Raw genomic sequence first — 18,761 nt, 5'->3', positions numbered from 1 at the left:
GCGTGATACACGTGCTTCCTCTTGCAAGGAAACAAGTGTAACACAGAGTTCTTCCTGCCTAGCCTGGCTGGACAACTGGTACACCTCCCAGCAGGCACGTAGCTCAGCCGAGATGGTATTCTGTAGCTGCTCCAACCTCTTCTCTGACAGCGTCCTCTGCAACATCAATAGCACAGCCAGAGTAGATTTGAGGGATTCATAGTCAACCCTCATGGCCTCCATGTGTGCTTCTGCGTGAGAAGCAATTGCTTGACACAAAGACACCATTTCAGCCCGGAGTGCCCTGTCTGAGGCCGCCATGCCCAGCCTGAGCGAGCGGGCCGTGGATTGTGCCGCCCGCTGCTGGAGTTCCACCTGCCTGGCAGCGGGAGCACGGATTGGGCCACACGTTCCATGCTCTCAGCGATGTTATCAATTGCTGCACCCCTGGTGTTCTGAATTGACAACCATGGCTTGCTCCCACTCAGTATACCCCAGTGGCGCGTGGCTACCGAGTTGCTGGGCTTGACACCTGCGGGGCCCAAGGAGCTGACGTCCTTGTTGGGTTGGCACCGCCCGCGGCTGCAGGACTACATTCCTCCATTGACGTGATGCCCCAGGGACATCAGCAACTGGTGTGGAGCGTGACCCTGTGTCCCGATCCACCACAGGCAGAGGTCCCACCACTGTTTGGCCCCTCAGTGCAGGTGTCGTGGACAGAGGAGCATCCACATCAGAATCACTCACCCCTGACGAATGGACCCGATGCACATCCAACTCGATATTGTCGGCAGAGTGATCTTCCAGGATAGACTCATTGCCAGCCTTAAACAAGATGGTCTGTAACACAAGTGGGTTCTCGTGGACTACCACCCCATAACTCCCACTTATGCCGGGTTGCTGGTGTGTCACACGTAGACCCCGAGTTCAGCTAGTAGACCTTGAGCTTAGCTAGCAAATTGGAAATGCCCCCAACTGAACTGAAAATTTAAAATTCAGCTACATATGGCTTCAAACATCGAGAGGGGACCTTTCATTTCCAATATTCACATTGTGTTGATAGTTTAGAGAAAAAGTTTTCATTTTTTCAAATGTTCTTTTCAAATGTGTATAAATAATTGTATTTTGTTCTATATGAAAAATTGTGTACATTAACATGGATACCCATCTGTTCCATTTGTGTACAGATTGTGCTTGCTTGGAATTTACTTTTAGCCAATTGTGCTTGATAACTTTTAGACCTCGCTTGTGAGCAATAATAACAAAGAAATAATAAAAAAGTTACTTTTGTATAAATTCTTAAACAGAAGTATGAAATGGTGGATTTGAAAGACTTATCCCAATAAAGACTTAGGTGGACACATACAATTATAAAAATCATACCTAGGAACTATTTCCATACTCTTGGCATTGAGGAGACTACTATAAATAGAATTTATATGTATGTCTAGTGAACCTGTCAGGACACTGTTTTTTTTTGGGTTGCTGGTGTGATAGCAACCCTGTGCCTGGCATGACAACACCATCCTCTGGCTCCATTGCATCATCATCTGAAAAGTGGAGAGAAATTAACATTAGTACACATATCAGAAGCACATAACACACACACATAGACCACACATAGACAGCCAACACATGAAGCAGACATGCCACACACTAATGAGAACCTGGCATGTATCCAGTGGCCTTGATATGCAAACACATCCCAAAAGCAGAAATGGATGTGTCTAAATAGAAAAGCCTACACAAGTACAAAATGTAGTATATGAACTCAATCAGACACCACCTCTGTCAGGCACATCTCATAGGCAGAAAAAACAAATGACAACAATGAGATGCAACACACCATAAGCATTTCTGAACTGCAAATTGACCACTGCTGCAAGTGAATCCAAACACACAATAACACAGGTAACATGCATGTAGACATGCATCACTAAAGCATCATCATCAATATAGCTCCATCCATCTGCAGCTCGGCCCATACCGGGTGGCATGGGCCATGTAGATATAGTGAATGTCCCAAGCAAAGCAAGGGCCTGCAACCAGGCATGAGGGACCATAACGCCCAGTACCATCCGAGCTGCAGGACATGAGCCCTCCACAACACCCCTCAGGGCCTGATTGAGCACATTGGGCTATGAATGTGCCCTATTACATCATTCCTTGTGGAAATGACCACACCCAGGACCCACCATAGTAGCTAAGTGGGCCTGGGCATATACATACTGCACAACAGTGAACCTTCTGGATCATGCCAGTTCCACATAACGTGCGCAATGCAGAAACCTCACCAGCATAAACGTCAATCAACTACATATTAGTCAGTCAACAAAAAAGCTGCACACATGTGTAAATGAACACTTTCACAAACACAAAAGTGAGTACTCGCAATGTTGCACTACACATTGTTGAAGCTGCTTGCATATGTACATGTGAAAGCGTTCAAAAACACCAATTTTTCCATACACCTGTATTGTGAACATGACCAGCATCCAATACACCAAAGCAAGCAGCTACAACACTGCTTGCTTTGATGTATGTGGAAGTGCACACATACACACGTGAAGGAAGCTCCACAGTCATTACAACCCGATTGGCAGGCTACATCCAATCAGCGCCCTATGCCAGATAGTATAAGCCGCAGATTGACCAATCAACTCATCTAAACAACCACTAGGGAGTTCCAATACTGAGTACATGTGTCATAGGATGCACCTGTGCCCGTCGCATTCATGACAGAGAAAGGATGAAAAACTGGCCATACATGCCAGGCCACTTTGACATTGCATCAGTGAGTAGGGATGTAGAACGGTGTAACACGGCTCAGAAGTGGGTTGATGCAGTGCAGAACATGTGTACGTCACCCACTATCTACATGAACAAGTACATTATGAAGTCTATCAATAAACGTGAAGACAGTGCAAGGGCAAGTTCAGGCATCACATGCAATGTGCATGCAATGGGTTGCATGGCTACAAGACAAACCCCCACCCCCTCTAAGTGAAAATGCAGCGAGGCATTGCATGGCAGAGAAAGGGTGACCAGAGACCTGTGTATTGGCAGACAGTGTTGACTAGCACCAATTACATCATCTGAGTCAACTGACAACACATCAGATGACAATGGGACAGTAAGCAGAACACATGATGAACCCTCAGTAGTACACCCATGTGTGCAGACGCCACTACACCAGTTGGACAGAGTCAGTGGGCCTGAAACAGGGGGATGCCTGTGCCCCACACAGACTGTGACACCCTAAACCTGTGTGTGTTGCTGGACTGAGCCAGAGTGGGCATGCAATGGATGATCAAATGCCATGAAATGTAGGTCATCCTGGACACGTACTACAATGATCATCCTGTCAAGGACACATAGGGGCATGCATGGAATGCACATGGAGCATGAATGGGCACTCATGCCCCTGCGGAGCATCTGCCACCTGCACAGTCCAAGTGAGACACCCTGCATCAAGGAAAAAGGATGTACCCCACTGTATGTGTCCCGCAGGTTGGCTGGTGGAAGTTTGCATGTACACAGGAGCCTTGAACATGCCATTGCAGTACGCCAACATGATGCACACCAGTGCCATGGTGAAATTGGGGTGCAGGGGGGGTGGAGGGGCAAGGGAGCATGCCTACGTGGAGTACCCGCATGCAGGCAGAAGACACATACACGTCAGTCATGCAATGACATAGGGCCTCATTGCAAATCCGGCGGTAACCGAGGCAGTAAAACTGCCTGGTTACCGCCGGACTCGTATTACCATTCCGCCTCTGTGATTCCCGGAATTACCGGGGCATTACAACCCCAGTGTTCTGGGAATCACGGAGGCGGAATGGTGTTAATCCCCATTCCCATTGATTCCTATTGGACTCAATGGGAATGGGGATCATGGAAACACCGGCAGCATCTCGTAATGCTGCCGGTGTTTCCTCGTCCGCCTGCAGGCAGGCGGTGTTAAACCCGCCAGGTCAAACCTGGCGGGAACATCACCTCCCGACTGCAGGAGTCGGGATCAGGTGGTCCGGAAACAACGGTGGCGGCGGGTTTACTGCCACCGTTATTTCCAGACCGCCTGATTTGTAATGAGGCCCATAGTCTCAGTGCTGAGAGGAAAGAGACCCCAGGCAACATGTAAAAGGGCAAGTGAGATGGAATATGGACCGGAGAGGCAGCCGGGTGAGGAGCATGTTAGTAGGGTGCAAGTGTGGCGATGAGGACAGTCCCCGTCTGCTCTACATGTACAGCATCCTGCACAGCAGGCACGCATCAGTGAAGCATGGCATGACTTTCAAATGAGAACCATGTACACATGACATGTAGTGACAGTCAAGCACAACACATCACACAAGAAAACCACACATGGCCTCAACAAACACGCAACAACACTCACTGGACGGGGCATCAAAGTCCAGCATCTCTCCCACTCCTTCGACCATTCCTGCTGGTATGAACCCCTCAACAACTGACTCTTGCGAAGTGAGGTCTTCCTCCTCAGGTAGCGGCCCACTGCCAGTCACCAGAGTCATGTTGTAATCATGTTATGTTATGTTACTTTGCATTTATATAGCACCTTATGTACAATTGGTATGGTCTGAAGGCGCTGGTAGGTTGAACTCCCTTGGGAACCGAAGTTCAAGTCAGTAGAGAGAGTAGAGAGAGTCAAAGGTGTGTGTGAGCACCGGATATGTGTGCAGCTGGTGTGGCATTCGTGTAATAGCTGCTTCTTAGCGGTAGGTGTGGTGGTTGAGACATCAAGAGTATGTGTTTGTTCTGGCAGGATTTATCCAGACCGATTGTGGCTGTGTTAGGCCTGAGGAGAACGCCTGACTGGTGGGGGTGTAACCAACAGTGTTTAGTTAGAGTTATGGGGAGTATGAGGCAGATGTTGGTATGAGAACAGCTATACCGAATGGTGTCATAGTATCTCTGTGTTCTAGTTGAATGGTGGTGTAAAGAAGAGAGCAAGCGTGGCGATGTGATATGATGGGTTTCATGCTCTTTCGAACATTTCATGTACTCCAAACAATCCCATGTAAGTTGCACAATTCTATGCACTCCAATCCGTTCCATGCATTCTAGTCTGCTCCCTGCACTCCAGTCCGCTCCATGCACTCCAGTCCGCTCCACACACTCAGTCCGCTCAATGCACTCCAGTCTGCTCCACGCACTCAAGTCTGCTCCACGCGCTCCAGCCCGCTCCACGCACTCCAGTCCGCACCACACACTCCAGTCCGCTCCACGCACTCCAGCCCGCTCCATGCACTCCAGTACGCTCCACGCACTCCAGTCTACTCTATGCACTCCAGTCTGCTCACGCACTCCAGTCTGCTCCATGCACTCCTGTCTGCTCCACACACTCCAGTCCGCTCCACGCACTCCATTCCATTCCATGAACTCCAATCCGTTCAACGCACTCCAATCCGTTTCATGCATTCAAATATGTTCCATTACATGTATTGTAGGTCATTTTATGCACTCCATCCACGTACTTCACCCGTACCATTCACATATTTCATCCGTTCCATCCACATGTTTCACCCATTCCATCCACATACGTCACGCGTTCTATCCACATACATCACCTGTTCCACCCACATACATCAGCCTTTCCATCCACATACGTCACCCGTTCCATCCACATACATCACCCGTGTTGCCAGCTCTACGCACTCAGCGGCCCTACGTACTCATCCGCTCTATGCACTCATCCGCTCTACGCACTCATTCACTCTAGGCACTCATCCGCTCTACATCCACTCTGCATTCATCCGCTCTACGCACTCATCTGCTCTATGCACTCCCCCGCTCTATGCACTCCTCCGCTCTATGCACTCATCCGTTCTACGCACTCATCCGCACTACACACTCATCCGCACTATGCACTCATCCACTCTAGGCACTCGTCCGCTCTAGGCACTCATCTGCTCTACATCCACTCTGCATTCATCCACTCTACGCACTCATCTGCTCTATGCACTCCCCCGCTCTATGCACTCCTCCGCTCTATGCACTCATCCGTTCTACGCACTCATCCGCACTATGCACTCATCCACTCTAGGCACTCGTCCGCTCTATGCACTCACAAGCTCTACACGGTCACTCACTCTACACGCTCACACACTCTTACGAACCCTTCCTCTCTTACGTATTCATTCGCTCTTATGCCCTTGTCTGCTCCATACACTCGTCCGCTCTACACACTAGTCTGTTCTACACATTCATCTTCTCTACATACTCCTCCAATCTTACACACTCTTCCGCTCTGCTCTTTCTTCTGCTCTGTGTACTCTTCTGCTTTGCGCACCCATCATGCTCTGCGCACCCATTCGCTTTGCGCACTCATCTGCTCCAAGCACACATCTGTTACCCGCACTCATCCGCTCTATGCAGTCGTTCTTTACACGCACTCATCTGCTATATGCACTCATCGTTCTACAAAGTTGTTCACTCATCCGCTCAATACAATCATCCGCTCTATACACTCATCCGCTATCTACACTCATCCGCTCTGTACATTCATCTGCTCCTGCGTTCTACACATTCGTCTGCACTCATGCACTCATCTGCTCTACATCCTCATCCGCTCTACACACTCATCCGCTCTACACTTATCTGCTCTGCACATTCATCTGCTCAATGCACTCCTGCGTTCTAAACACTCCTCCGCACTTACGTACTCATCCGCTCTACATACTCGGCCGCACTACACACTATGCCATGAACACATACAGTCGGAGTCATGTGTCTCTGTATTCATGAGTCTCTTGTATTCATGTTTCCATGCTCTTCTCTTTATTCATTTTGCCCATATTGTTCATTTTGTCCATTACACTCATTACATCCATTTCATTAATTTAAACCTCATTACTGTTTTCGTACGATTAATTCTTTTTATCCAATTCACTGCTTTGATCGACTTTACTCCTTCCCTTCTGGTTGTCCTTTTAGTTTACATTAGCGGTTATTAGTTGTCGATTTCTCGAATGGATCTTGATGTTGTATTGTTATTTGTCTTATTGTTATTCAAGATCTAGTAGTTCGTTGGATTGGTGTTGTTGAGATGCTGTTATTCTGTTTGGGTTATTTTGTGTACGGGTTAGTTTTAGGGGAAGAGCCAAGTTTTCAGTAGTTTGCGGAAAGACGTTAGATCTTCAGTTAGGTGGATGTGGGGTGGGAGTGTGTTCCATAGCGTGGGGGCCAAGGCTGAGAATGATGATCCGCCTAACCTGACTGAGTTTGTTTTAGGTATGACTAGGAGGCCGGCTGAGCTTGATCTTAGTACGTGGAGGGTGATAGGGTTTTAGCTTGTCTTGAGGATATTGAGGTCCGGTTTTAATGAATGCTCGATGAGCAATGCATAAGGTTTTGAAAGTCACCCTTCGGGCCACTGGAAGCCAGTGCAGAGTCTTTAGGGCTGGGGAAATGTGGTATTTTGGGCCAAGTGCAAGTAGCAAATTGGCTGCAGCGTTTTGTGCCCTTTGAAGTTTATTCAGTTGGTAAGCGTGGACTCCGAGGTAGAGGGCGTTAGCGTAGTCCAGTCTTGATAAAACGATTGATTGGACTGTGGAGAGTCTGTTGGGAAAGGAGAGATATGGAAAAATGTGCCTAAGTGTTTTAAGGTGGTAGTGGCAGGACTTTGAGACGTTGTTGACTTGGCGCGAGAGTGTTAGGTCAGAGTCAAGGGTGCATCCAAGGTTTTTTACTGAGTTAGAGGGAGCCGGTGAGTTGCCCATGGCAGATGGCCAGGGTAGCGGGTCAGGAAGAAGTTTGGAGTTGCCACATACCATGATTTCAGTTTTGGAGGGGTTTAACAGGAGGTGGCTTTGGGTCATCCAGAGCTCTATGTCAAGGAGGCAGGAGGCGAGGTCAGGTCGGCAGTCGGGTTGAGAGTTCAGGGGTTTTAGAATTAGTTGTGTGTCATCAGCGTAGTTGTAACACAGGATGTTGTGTGAACGGATTATTGGTGGGAGGGTGATCAAGTAGAGATTGAACAGGAGGGCAGATAGGCATGCTCCTTGTGGGACTCCGGTGTCGACTGGTCGGTCTTTGGAGGAATAGTTGGAGAGTATCGTTATTTGGTACCTATCTTTGAGGAATGAGGCTATCCATGAATTCCAACGGAGTGGAGGCGGTCAAGGAGGATTAAGTGATTGATTGTGTCAAATGCGGCGGATAGGTCAAGAAGGATTAATGCGGCGCATCCCGCGGAGTCTGACGCAATTTTAAGGTCATCTCAGATTGAGGTTAGGGTGGTTTCAGTTCTGTGACGGGCTCTAAAACTTGATTCTGCAGGGTCTAGGAGATTGTTGGCTTCGACAAAGGCATTTAGTTAGGAGTAGGCGGTTCGGTCAATGAGTTTGGTAAGGAACCTGGTGTTTGAGATGAGGTGGTAGTTTTTGGGCTCGAGAGGGTCGAGGGAAGGTTTTTTTAATAGAGGTTTGACATGAACTGTTTTGATGCGTCGGGAAAAATACCCGAGGAAAAGGACTTATTTATGATGGATCTTGCGTGTTCTCCTGCGCAGGTAGAAGCGAAAATTTCTTTGAGGGTTGTGGCCGGGCAAGGGTCTAGTGGAGAGCCGGCTGGCTTGCGGGCAGAGAGAAGTTTGAGAAATTGGTTGGGTGATATTGGGCTAAAGGAGTTGAACGTTGGTTGCGTAGTGGTCGTAGGCGGGGGGTTGGCCGGAATGGGGGAAGGGTTGCCTGGTGGATGTAAGAGAGACAGTTTGGTGGTTAGTGCATTTGTTCTTTCGAGTGCTGTGTCATAAAAGTAGAGAGAGAGTGAGTCGCACAGTGATTGTGAGGGGGTCGGGACGGTGGTAGTGCATGCCGGTTTGGTGAATTCAGAGATGATTTTGTGAAGTTCTTTACTGAGGTTTTCACAGTTTAGGATTCGGGAGTTGTAGTGGCCTTTTTTTGCTTTCTGGATTTCAGCCTTGTACTGATGGAGGTGTCGGGCCAAGTTGGCTCTGCTCTCTTGGGTTTTGTCTTTTTGCCATTTGCGTTCTAGGTATTTATATAGTTTTTTAGTGGTCTTTAAATCAAGTGTGAACCAGCTAGGGAAAAGGCCACGGCGAGCTGATGGTTTGCAAGAGGGTGTTAGCCACATTAGTGAGGTGTTGAGCCATGAGTCAAAGGTGTCAGGGGTTAGTTGTTTATTGAGTTGGCAGGTAGGTGAAGGAGACTGGAGGAGTGCGTCTGCTAGGTCAGGAATGATTATTAGTTTTTTCCAGTATTTGTGTAGATTCGGAGGTTCAGATTCGAGTACGAGAAGCGGGTCGGGTGAGCGAATGGCGAAAGAAACAATGAATTGATCGGACCAGATGATAGGGGTGGGGGGGTTAGATGTATCCGGTTGTGGTAGTTAAAGATGGCATCAAGAGTGTGTCCTTTATAGTGAGTCAGACCATTTATGTGAGGTTGGAGGTTAATCGCATCTAGACCGTCAACCAGAGAGTGTATCATAGGGTTGGTGGGGATGTCGAGCCATATGTTGAAATCTCCAAGAAGGGTGAGGTTGGGATGGTTTAGTTGAAGGGTAGCAATAGAGTCGCAGAGGTGGTTTGAAAATTGTCTATCGTAGCCAGGGGGTCTGTAGATTATTAGGAAGCTGTGTGAGAATGACGGGGAGAGGGATAGTTTAACGAAGAGTGATTTGAAGGAAGGAATGGAAGGTTGATTGTCGATGATTGAGGCGTGGAAGTGAGATTTGAAGACAAATGCTATTCCCCCACCTCTAGAGGGACGGTTCAGTGGGATGAGGGAGTAGTCAGGGGGAAAGGCTTCATAGGCGATTGGGGCGAAGTCGTCGGAGAACCAAGTTTCGGTGATGAAAACCAGGTCTGGTTTGTCAGAGGCGAGGCGGTCAAAGATGCTGTATCTGTTTTTCGCTACGAATCGGGCATTAAATAGGATGCAATTCACTTTTGTAGGTGAGGATGGTGTCGGAGCTGCAGCAGAACGCGGTGGGGGTGGAGAGAGTGGAAACTGGAGAGGGAGAACGGTGTGGAGATTGATGATCGATGGGAAAAGTAGGTGAGCAGAAGAGTTGGTGGGTTTCGGGTTGGAGTGGATGGATGCGTGTGTTAGGGTTATTGGGTTTGGCACGGCGGATTTGAAGGTGGGGTGTGGGCGGTTAGGAGTTACAGTTGCAGTTGGTGAGAAATCAAGGGAGAGGGGTTTCAGGAAGGTTGAAGCCAGGGGGGAAGGTGGTGATTGGGGGAATGATGTGGTGGGTCGAGACAGGGGAGGGGATGAGTGCTGAGAGATTGAGGGGGACCAGGTACATTTCCTCTTTAGTGTCTTTGTTGCGATTGGTGTGTGAGAGAGGGTAGGGGGGTCGGAGGGGGAGAGGGTGAGGCTTCTGTTCTTGCTAGGGCTAGGCGTGCAGTTTCTAGGGAGGGCAAGGGGTGTGGTCGGCGGGGGATGATGGTGGGGGTTAGTGGGAAAAGCAGGGGGTCCATGATTGCAGGGCCGGGTGTGCCCGGTATGATAGTGAGGGGAGTGGGCAAGAACAACGTGGGCTCGGTCGGTGGTGCGGTTCGGGGGAGCAGTGGTATTAGGGTGGTTGGCTCGCCACCGTGCCCCTCTGGCTTGGTGTTCAGGAAGGGGAAGGGTAGGGATGTGAAGGAGGGTGGGATGATTTGGGATGGGAGGACGGGAGGCAAGGCTGATTGGAGAGTGGAGGCAGTCCACGGTGGTCATTTGCTGCCAACCCTGGTGGTTTGGGTGCGCTCATGGTTAGTAGGTGCTATTAGGTGTAGTTTCAGGTGCGACTTACACTTTATTGGACTTTATAAGTTTGGCTATATTACTGGGTGAGATTAGTCTTGGTTTCAGGGTACCACTAAGCAGGGTGATATTATTCACTTATTCTAGGCTTTAGTGTACTAATTGTAACTAGGCTGTAGATATTAAGCCGTTTTGAGGTGTAGCTAGACCTTAGGATATGCTGTTAGGCAGCCTATTTAGTTGCAACTATAGCACAGTTATTCTGTTGGGTAGACGTTCTTCTAGCAAGCTGGAATACTGGTAAGCTATTAGGGAGAGATTGAGTGTAGCAACGCCACAGGTATGCTTTTAGGTGGACTCTTATGTGCAGTTTAGGAGGACTTTCTAATTGTAGTTATAAATTCAACCGGGGCAGGCTATTAGGCATACTCCTAGATTCAAGTGAGGGGCACTAATAGGCCCACTTCTAAATTTCAGTTTTTGTACAGATAGGATATTAGGGATGCTTCTATATTCAACTAATAACTCAATGCTAATGGGCACACTATTGCACAGAGAGGGATATTATGTACACACAGAGGATATTAGGCACACTTCTAAGTTCAATTTGCACAGAGAGGGTATTAGGGATAATTCTGAATTCAACTAGTGCACATTCTTAGGCACACTTCTGAATTCGGGCAAGGTGCGCTATTAGGTCTACTTCTGAATTTAGCTTTGCACAGAGAGGATATTAGGGACACTTCTAAATTCACTTTTGGACAGAGAGGATATTTAGGCACACTTCTAAATTCAAGTTTTGCACAGAGAGGTTTTTAGGCACACTTCTAAATTCGACTTTACACAGAGATAATATTAGACTATTGGGCACATTTCTAAATTCAACTGTACACAGAGATGATATTAGGCACACTTCTAACTTCAACTTTACACAGAGATGATATTACGCAGACTTCTAAATTAATCTTTACACAGAAAGGATATTTAGGCATGCTTCTAGTTTTAAGTTTTGCACAGAGAGGCTATTAGGTACACTTTTAATTTCAACTTCGCACAGAGGGGAATTTAGGCACAGTTCTAAATTCAGCTTTACACAGAGAGGATATTAGGGACACTTCTAAATTCAACTTTGCACAGAGGGGATATTAGGCACACTTCTAACTTCACCTTTGCACAGAGAGGGTATTAGGCACAATTCTAAGTTCACCTGGGCACGCTATTAGGTACACTTCTGAATTGAACTATGCACAGAGAGGTCTATTAGGGACACTAGTCAGTTCAACTAGGGCATGCTGTTAGGCACACTTCTCAATTCAACTTTACACAGAGAGGCAATTAGTCATAATTCTAAAATCAACTTTGCACAGAGAGGTTATTAGGCACAATTTTAAAATCAACTTTACTCGACGAGGATGTTAGGCAGACTTCTAAATTCAAGTCTTGCACAGAGAGGTTATTAGGTACACTTCTAGATTCAATCAGGGCAGGCAATTAGACACACTTCTGTGTTAAACTTAGCACAGTTATAAGTTCAGTTTTGCACAGGGGAATATTGGGTACACTTTAGGTTCAGGTTTGCACAGGGAGGATATTAGGAACACTTCTAAAATCAGATTTGCACAGGGAGGGTATTAGGAACACTTCTAAAATCAGTCAGGGTACAGAGAGGATATTAGGAACACTTCCAATTCAACTTTCACAGGGCGGCTCTTAGGTACACTTCTAAATTGACCAGGGCACGCTATTAGGCACACTTCCAAAGCCAGCCAGGGCACAGAAAGGCTATCGGGCACACCTCCAAATTCAGCTTCGTGCAGAGAGGACACCAGGCACACCCCTAGATTCAACTTTTCACAGAGCGACTATTGGGCACACTTTTAAATTCAACATTTCCCAGAGAGGGTGTTGGGCACACTTCTAAATTCAGCCTTGCACAGAGAGGACACCAGGTACACTTCCAAATTCAGCCCTGCATAGAGAGTACATCAGGCACACTTCCAGTTTGACCAGGGCACACTATTAGACACACTTCTAACGTGAGCTAGGGCACAGAGAGGCTATTGGGCACACTTCCAAATTCAGTTTTGCACAGAGAGGATACCAGGTACACCTCTAGATTCAACTTTCACAGAGAGACTATTGGGCACACTTCTAAGTTCACCAGGGCACGTTATTAGGCACACTTCTCAAAATCAGACAGAGCACAGAGAGGTTATTGGGCACACTTCTAAAATCAGACAGAGCACCGAGAGGCTATTGGGCACACTTTCTAAATTCAAATTTTCACAGAGAGGCTATTGGGCACAATTCTAAATTCAGTTTTGCACAGAGAAGATATTAGGCACACTTCTAAAATCAGACAGAGCACACAGAGGCTATTGTGCACACTTTCTAAATTCAACTTTCATAGAGAGGCTATTGGGCACACTTCTAAATTCAACTTTCACAGAGAGGCTATTGGGAACACTTCTAAATTCAACTTTCACAGAGAGGCTATTGGGCACACTTCTAAGTTCAGCTTTCACAGAGAGGCTATTGGGCACACTTCTAAGTTCAACTTTGCACAGAGGGGATATTTAGTCACACTTTTAGATTCAACCAGGGCACGCTATTAGGCACAATTCTAAGATCAACTTTGCACAGAGAGGTTATTAGGGACAGTTCTAAATTCATCAGGCCATGCTATTATGCACACTTCTATATGCAATTAACTATAGATGTAAGAGATTACAACGGGTTAGCTATCAGCGGATGAGCGGTAGAATAGTATGGCGTGAAGTAGTTGCTTCAGTCCCCGCCCTTGAGGCATGCTTCGCCTTAGTACTGCGTTTGAGGTCATCCCAACGCTTTTTGCACTCTTGAGCTGTGCGCACCTCATGGACAAATGCACTCACACAATCTGCAACTTGCTTCCAGTGGGACATACGATGGGCAGCTGTAGTTTGACAATTTGGCCCCACTAGCATATCACGGTTGTGATCCTGCACATAGTCCACAAGGAAGTCCAGTTCCTGCACACAGAAAGGCTTCTTCCTCAACGTGCCGGAGGCCGGAGCTGTGTCTGGGGTCCAAGCCTCTACTGCAGGTACAACCTTCCTCCTCTTGGACAGTGGTCCGGACCCTGGCTGGCAAATGCCGCCCTGATCACAATGGGCAGTGGCGCTGGTGGATTGAACCGAGGGAGTGGCAGGTGGAACAAGGACAGAAGCCCTGACTTGTGTCAATGGCTGCTGGGTGCCCTGGAATGGACCCTACGCAGCAACATCCGCTGTGCCAGGGTCATTGACCGGGACTGTCCTGGATGGTAGACTCACAACCGGGTGGTGTCAGCTGCATCTGCCCATGCACTTGCCAACACCCGGCTGGTCGGGGCAGCAGATGACATTACTGCCCCAAGGACACGTGCCTTAGTCAGGCAGCCCTGCGTGCACTTACGGTGTGCCTCATGACCTCCTGGAAATCTTCCTGGGACTCTTCAGGTGCCAACGCAGCCTGCACTGGCAGAGCCTGAGCCTGAGTGGTGGTGTCCACAGCTGCACCTGCAGCTACCACTACCCTTGGGCCCGTGGAAGTCGATGAAACGGACTGCCGGGGCACATGGGCCAGTGCCAGACACGTGGCACAACATCGTGCCGAACTGGCGCACCCCTGCCTCTTCCCCCTCTGCAGCCACCCTGGACACCCTGGAGTCCCCCTACTCCCTGGTCACCCCGGCAATGTCCCTGACCACACCCGCCAAGTGAAGTATGCCCAGCTGAGGCGCCCGTCACCTTTCGTGGCCTCCCAGCCATGGCACAGATGTAGTAGTGCCGGCACAGATGTAGTAGTGCCAATGGGAGGTGTACACGACAATTGTCCTGGGCAATTGGGGTGAAGGGGGTGGGATACAAGATGTTAACAGCACCCCTGCAGCTGCAAGGCTGTATGTGACCCCAGTGATAAAGTGACGGGTCACGCAATGCTCAGGCACCCCAAAACTGCAGTAAAACCATGCATGCAACCCCTGGTAGCCCACGTGTGCGGAATTAACCTCCCGCAGTACGCGCTGGCATGTAGAGACACGAAAAACACGTACTCGTGGGACACGCAGGCTACTATGACCTCGAATACGGGTATGCGATACACAGGGTCACCTGCAGTGGGAAAAATAGCATGCGCGACTCAACGTCAGACTAGCGTGATAATGAAAAACATGCATAGCCAATACCCCCGCCAAAAGAAGAGATACGTCCTTGATCCGCTGTGAAGTTGTGATGGTGCGCGAAACAACACAAAGTAGCAACACACACATCGGTCTCCACGAAAGGCACGTGCATCGAACTGCTGGCCCCGCTCACCTTTAACCCGTGCTGAGGGAAACGCCTGCGCGCGTCACTTCACTTACGCGCTAAGGGCCTTTCCTCGAATTACACGCAGTGACACCGGACATGCAGTTTTTGCACATGTACAATCAACATGCACCCGTGTGGAGGGAAACGCCTGCGCGTGTTACGTCACAGACGCACTTACGCACAAAGGGCCTTACCTCGAATTACACACTGACGTGCAGTTTTTCCATGTGCCAAATCACTCCGTATCAAGCTGGCCACGCAACAACACACGAAAGACCACGCTCATGCCCAGAAGGCCATTTTCCTGCCCCCCTAAGCCCTGAGCACACTCCCACCTGCCATCTGCTGCTGCCTGCTGGCCACGTGCTCTGCTATTTGGTGCCTGCATGTCAGCCATCTGCAGGGGTCCAGTTGCTGTGACCACCAAGACTCCTGACTGGTATTCCATTGCTCCACAGCCCAGCCCCAAGACCCACTTGCCCACCCACACCTGCCTCTGGGGTTGCCATGTCTGACACAACTCCATCTGGCACCAGTGGAAACCCCCCTGCAGAGAGGCAGAGGGCTGCCAGTGAAGTTGGGATCCTGGTGGAGCAAGCCCTGGGGCATTATGATGCCCTCTTTGGAAGTTCACGCGCCGACAATGAAGGATGGAAGAGGATCTGGAAGGACATTGTGGCTGCCATCAACGTGGAGGGTGTGGCAGCCCGCGACATGCAACACGTCCGGAAGCGCTGGGAGGACTTCAGGTCCAGAATCCTCAGCAAGGCTGGCACCTCTTGAAGACAGAGCATGCGGAGAGGTGCCGGGTCTGCCTTACCAACATCCAGATGAGGGTCCTGGAACGCATACACCCAGCGCTCCACCTCCAGGTCCTTCAGGGCAGACGCGTCCGGAGTCGAGTGTTAAGTGTACATGTGTACTGTTTGGACGCTGTGCGTGTTGAGGTGTGGCAGGAGTGTGCAGGTTGGACATATGTCTTGGTAGGCCCATGTAAGGATGTGTATGTACAGGGACATGACCCTACCGCATGTGAGTCCAGTCATGTGTGAGGCACATCAATGGTGTATGTGTTCAAATGCATGTGTGGATGCACACATGTTTAGATTTCTGTATATACTGTGGCATGGTTGTGGTGTGACACATGGATGCTGGTTCCACCTTCATGTATGTGCACAATGTGTGCATATTTGACATGTGTGCCACTGTGATACACCATGGATGCATGTGACACCGACATGCAGGAGGCTGATTGGCAGATGTGACATGGATGCTGATGATTTCACTGCAACAGGTGGTGGAGATGTACAGATGCATGTATGTCTGGTGGCGTCTGTGCATATTTTCGGCTCTCCCCGTGTTGTATGTGATGTCAGACTAAGCTTCGGATGCTCATGCTGTTGTATTTTTATGGATGGTGCTGCCTGTTGCAACATTCCTGTTAATTTGCGCATGTGTGTGGGTTTAAATGAAACGTGTGTTGGGGAATGCGATTCCATGTGTGAAGTTTGACACTGCCACTCATGTGCAACTGTCATGTGTGTATCAGACCATTGTACAGTGCCCTGATGCCTGTGTTCTGTCTCTCCCTGTCTGCATCGTCAACTGATGAAGAGGTCGGAGACGGTGCTATGGAGCACGGCAGGGATTCCACCGCCAACCGGAGACGCAAGGCCCAGCTCCACTCCCATGTTGTCATCTCGTCGGGGAGTGAGGAGTCTGGTGCCACGTCCGCAGCTGCTGAGGGTAGGTCCAAGAGGCAGAGGTCGTAGGTCGACTCCTCAGCAGCAGAAGGGGCAGCTGAGACCGCACAGGGGCCTATGGAGGAAGATGGCACAGAGTCATCCAGGTTGGTGGGGGTTTTGGTTGAGGAGGAGGCCGAGGAAGGCCCATGCACAGGGTCTGGAGGGGGATTCCACTGGTGCTAGTGGTGCAGTCCAGGGGCAGGGACAGCAGGAAGCACAGGTGGCCACGGAGGTGCCTGTGTGTAATCCTGTCCCCGATCCTGTGACTGCATCATCCGGCACCAGCAGGGATGCCTTCATCCAGACCCGTTTTCAGGGAGGGGATGCGCACACAACAACTGGCCTCCTCACCCTGTGGACCTGGCAATCCGGGACCATGTGGCTGTCCTGGCTGGGGTGGCATCGCATCAACGTGCCATTCGGGAGGACGTGCAGGGTTCCGGTGAGGACACTGCACGTAATTCCAGATGCCTCGTTGACCGCGTCGACCTACTAGGACGGGTCACCCATGCTGGATTCCTCCGTGTACTGGACCTTCTACCGACCCCTTCTTCAACTGAACCCCCTATGCGCCAGTCGTCCTCCGTGCGATTTTCCTGCCCAAAAACCAAGTCGGCACCCTGTGGAGCTGCCCCTGACCCAACGGCCATGCTGGTGGAGGACACATCCCTGCCACAGTCGGGAGTCGGAGGTCCAGCAGGGGTGGCCACCACAACAACTGGACCCCAGCAGGAGGAGGACGTGCAGACATCAACAGGCAGGGCACATGCACGGCAGCAGCAGGCTCAAGGTGGGAGCGATGATGGCTCGAGGCCATCGACATCAGAGGGGCAGGCATTGGCCGGAGGGCAGGAGGACCCTGGATTGGGAGTGTCTTCCGTGTGGCAGCAGTTGGGCCGACAAATAGATGCGGAGCGGCGGGGGCGGAAGAAGCACGGCTCAGTATGGTCAGGGCGGAGAACTCCATGTGCAGGGCATTGAGGCAGCTGAGTGCCTCGAGGCAACTCTCAGGGAGTTGGAGGAAGCCATGGTGGCTGTAAAGGGAGACATTGAACACAAGCATCAGGGTACTGAACTATAGTCCCCTAGACACAAAGCAATGGCACATGAGTGGCACTGTCAAATGTCACTTCCATTATGTCCCTCCACAACACATGGGTCAGTGCAGGCAACACACATGCAGGAACAGGCATGGCACATGCTACATACATTGGCACCCATGTCCAAGGCACCATAGTTGCATCCAAAGGTGGGCTGGTTCTCACATGCACCATGTGACATGATGGTCACATGCACACACATTACTGGAGGGTCATTCATTTGGCCCGGTATACCCCTGGACACAGTGGATACAGGGATGACTAGGCTGTATCAGTGAATCAACACATGGTCACCAACATGTGTCATGCATCCATGGCGCACACACTACTCAAACACACAGACATGTACATCATGCATGTCCATGACAACAGCACACATCTCTCACACCCCAAACATGGCAAATTACAGACACAGGCATGCATATATGTGTGCGTTCTGCATGCTGCTCCGCATAATGCATTGTTACACATGCACCATCCATGTGGGTCATGCCTGACTGGACTCACATGTGGGACCATCATGTCCCTGCACACACACATCCAAACATGACCCATTTCACACATGCAGCCAAGTAGCTAACTACCAGCACACTGCAACATGCCTTTTTTTTAACATAAGTGCATGGCCACTTACCGCTCGACTCCAGACGGGCCTGCATCCTGAGGATCTGGAGGTGAAGCACTGGGCGAATGTGCTCCAGGACCCTCATCTGCTGGTTGGTAAGCTGGCCCCAGCACCCCACTGCATCCTCTGCTTCCAAGAGGCGCCGTGCCTTCTTGAGGGTCCTGGACTTGTGATCCTCCCAGCGCTTCTGGACGTGTTTGATGTTGCTGGGTGCCACCCCCTCCTTGTTGATGTCCGTCCAGATC

This window comes from Ambystoma mexicanum, chromosome 4q, assembly GCF_040938575.1.
Source record: "Ambystoma mexicanum isolate Mex_15411 chromosome 4q, UKY_AmexF1_1, whole genome shotgun sequence".
Taxonomy (NCBI): domain Eukaryota; kingdom Metazoa; phylum Chordata; class Amphibia; order Caudata; family Ambystomatidae; genus Ambystoma; species Ambystoma mexicanum.
This window is presented reverse-complemented; position numbering follows the sequence as displayed.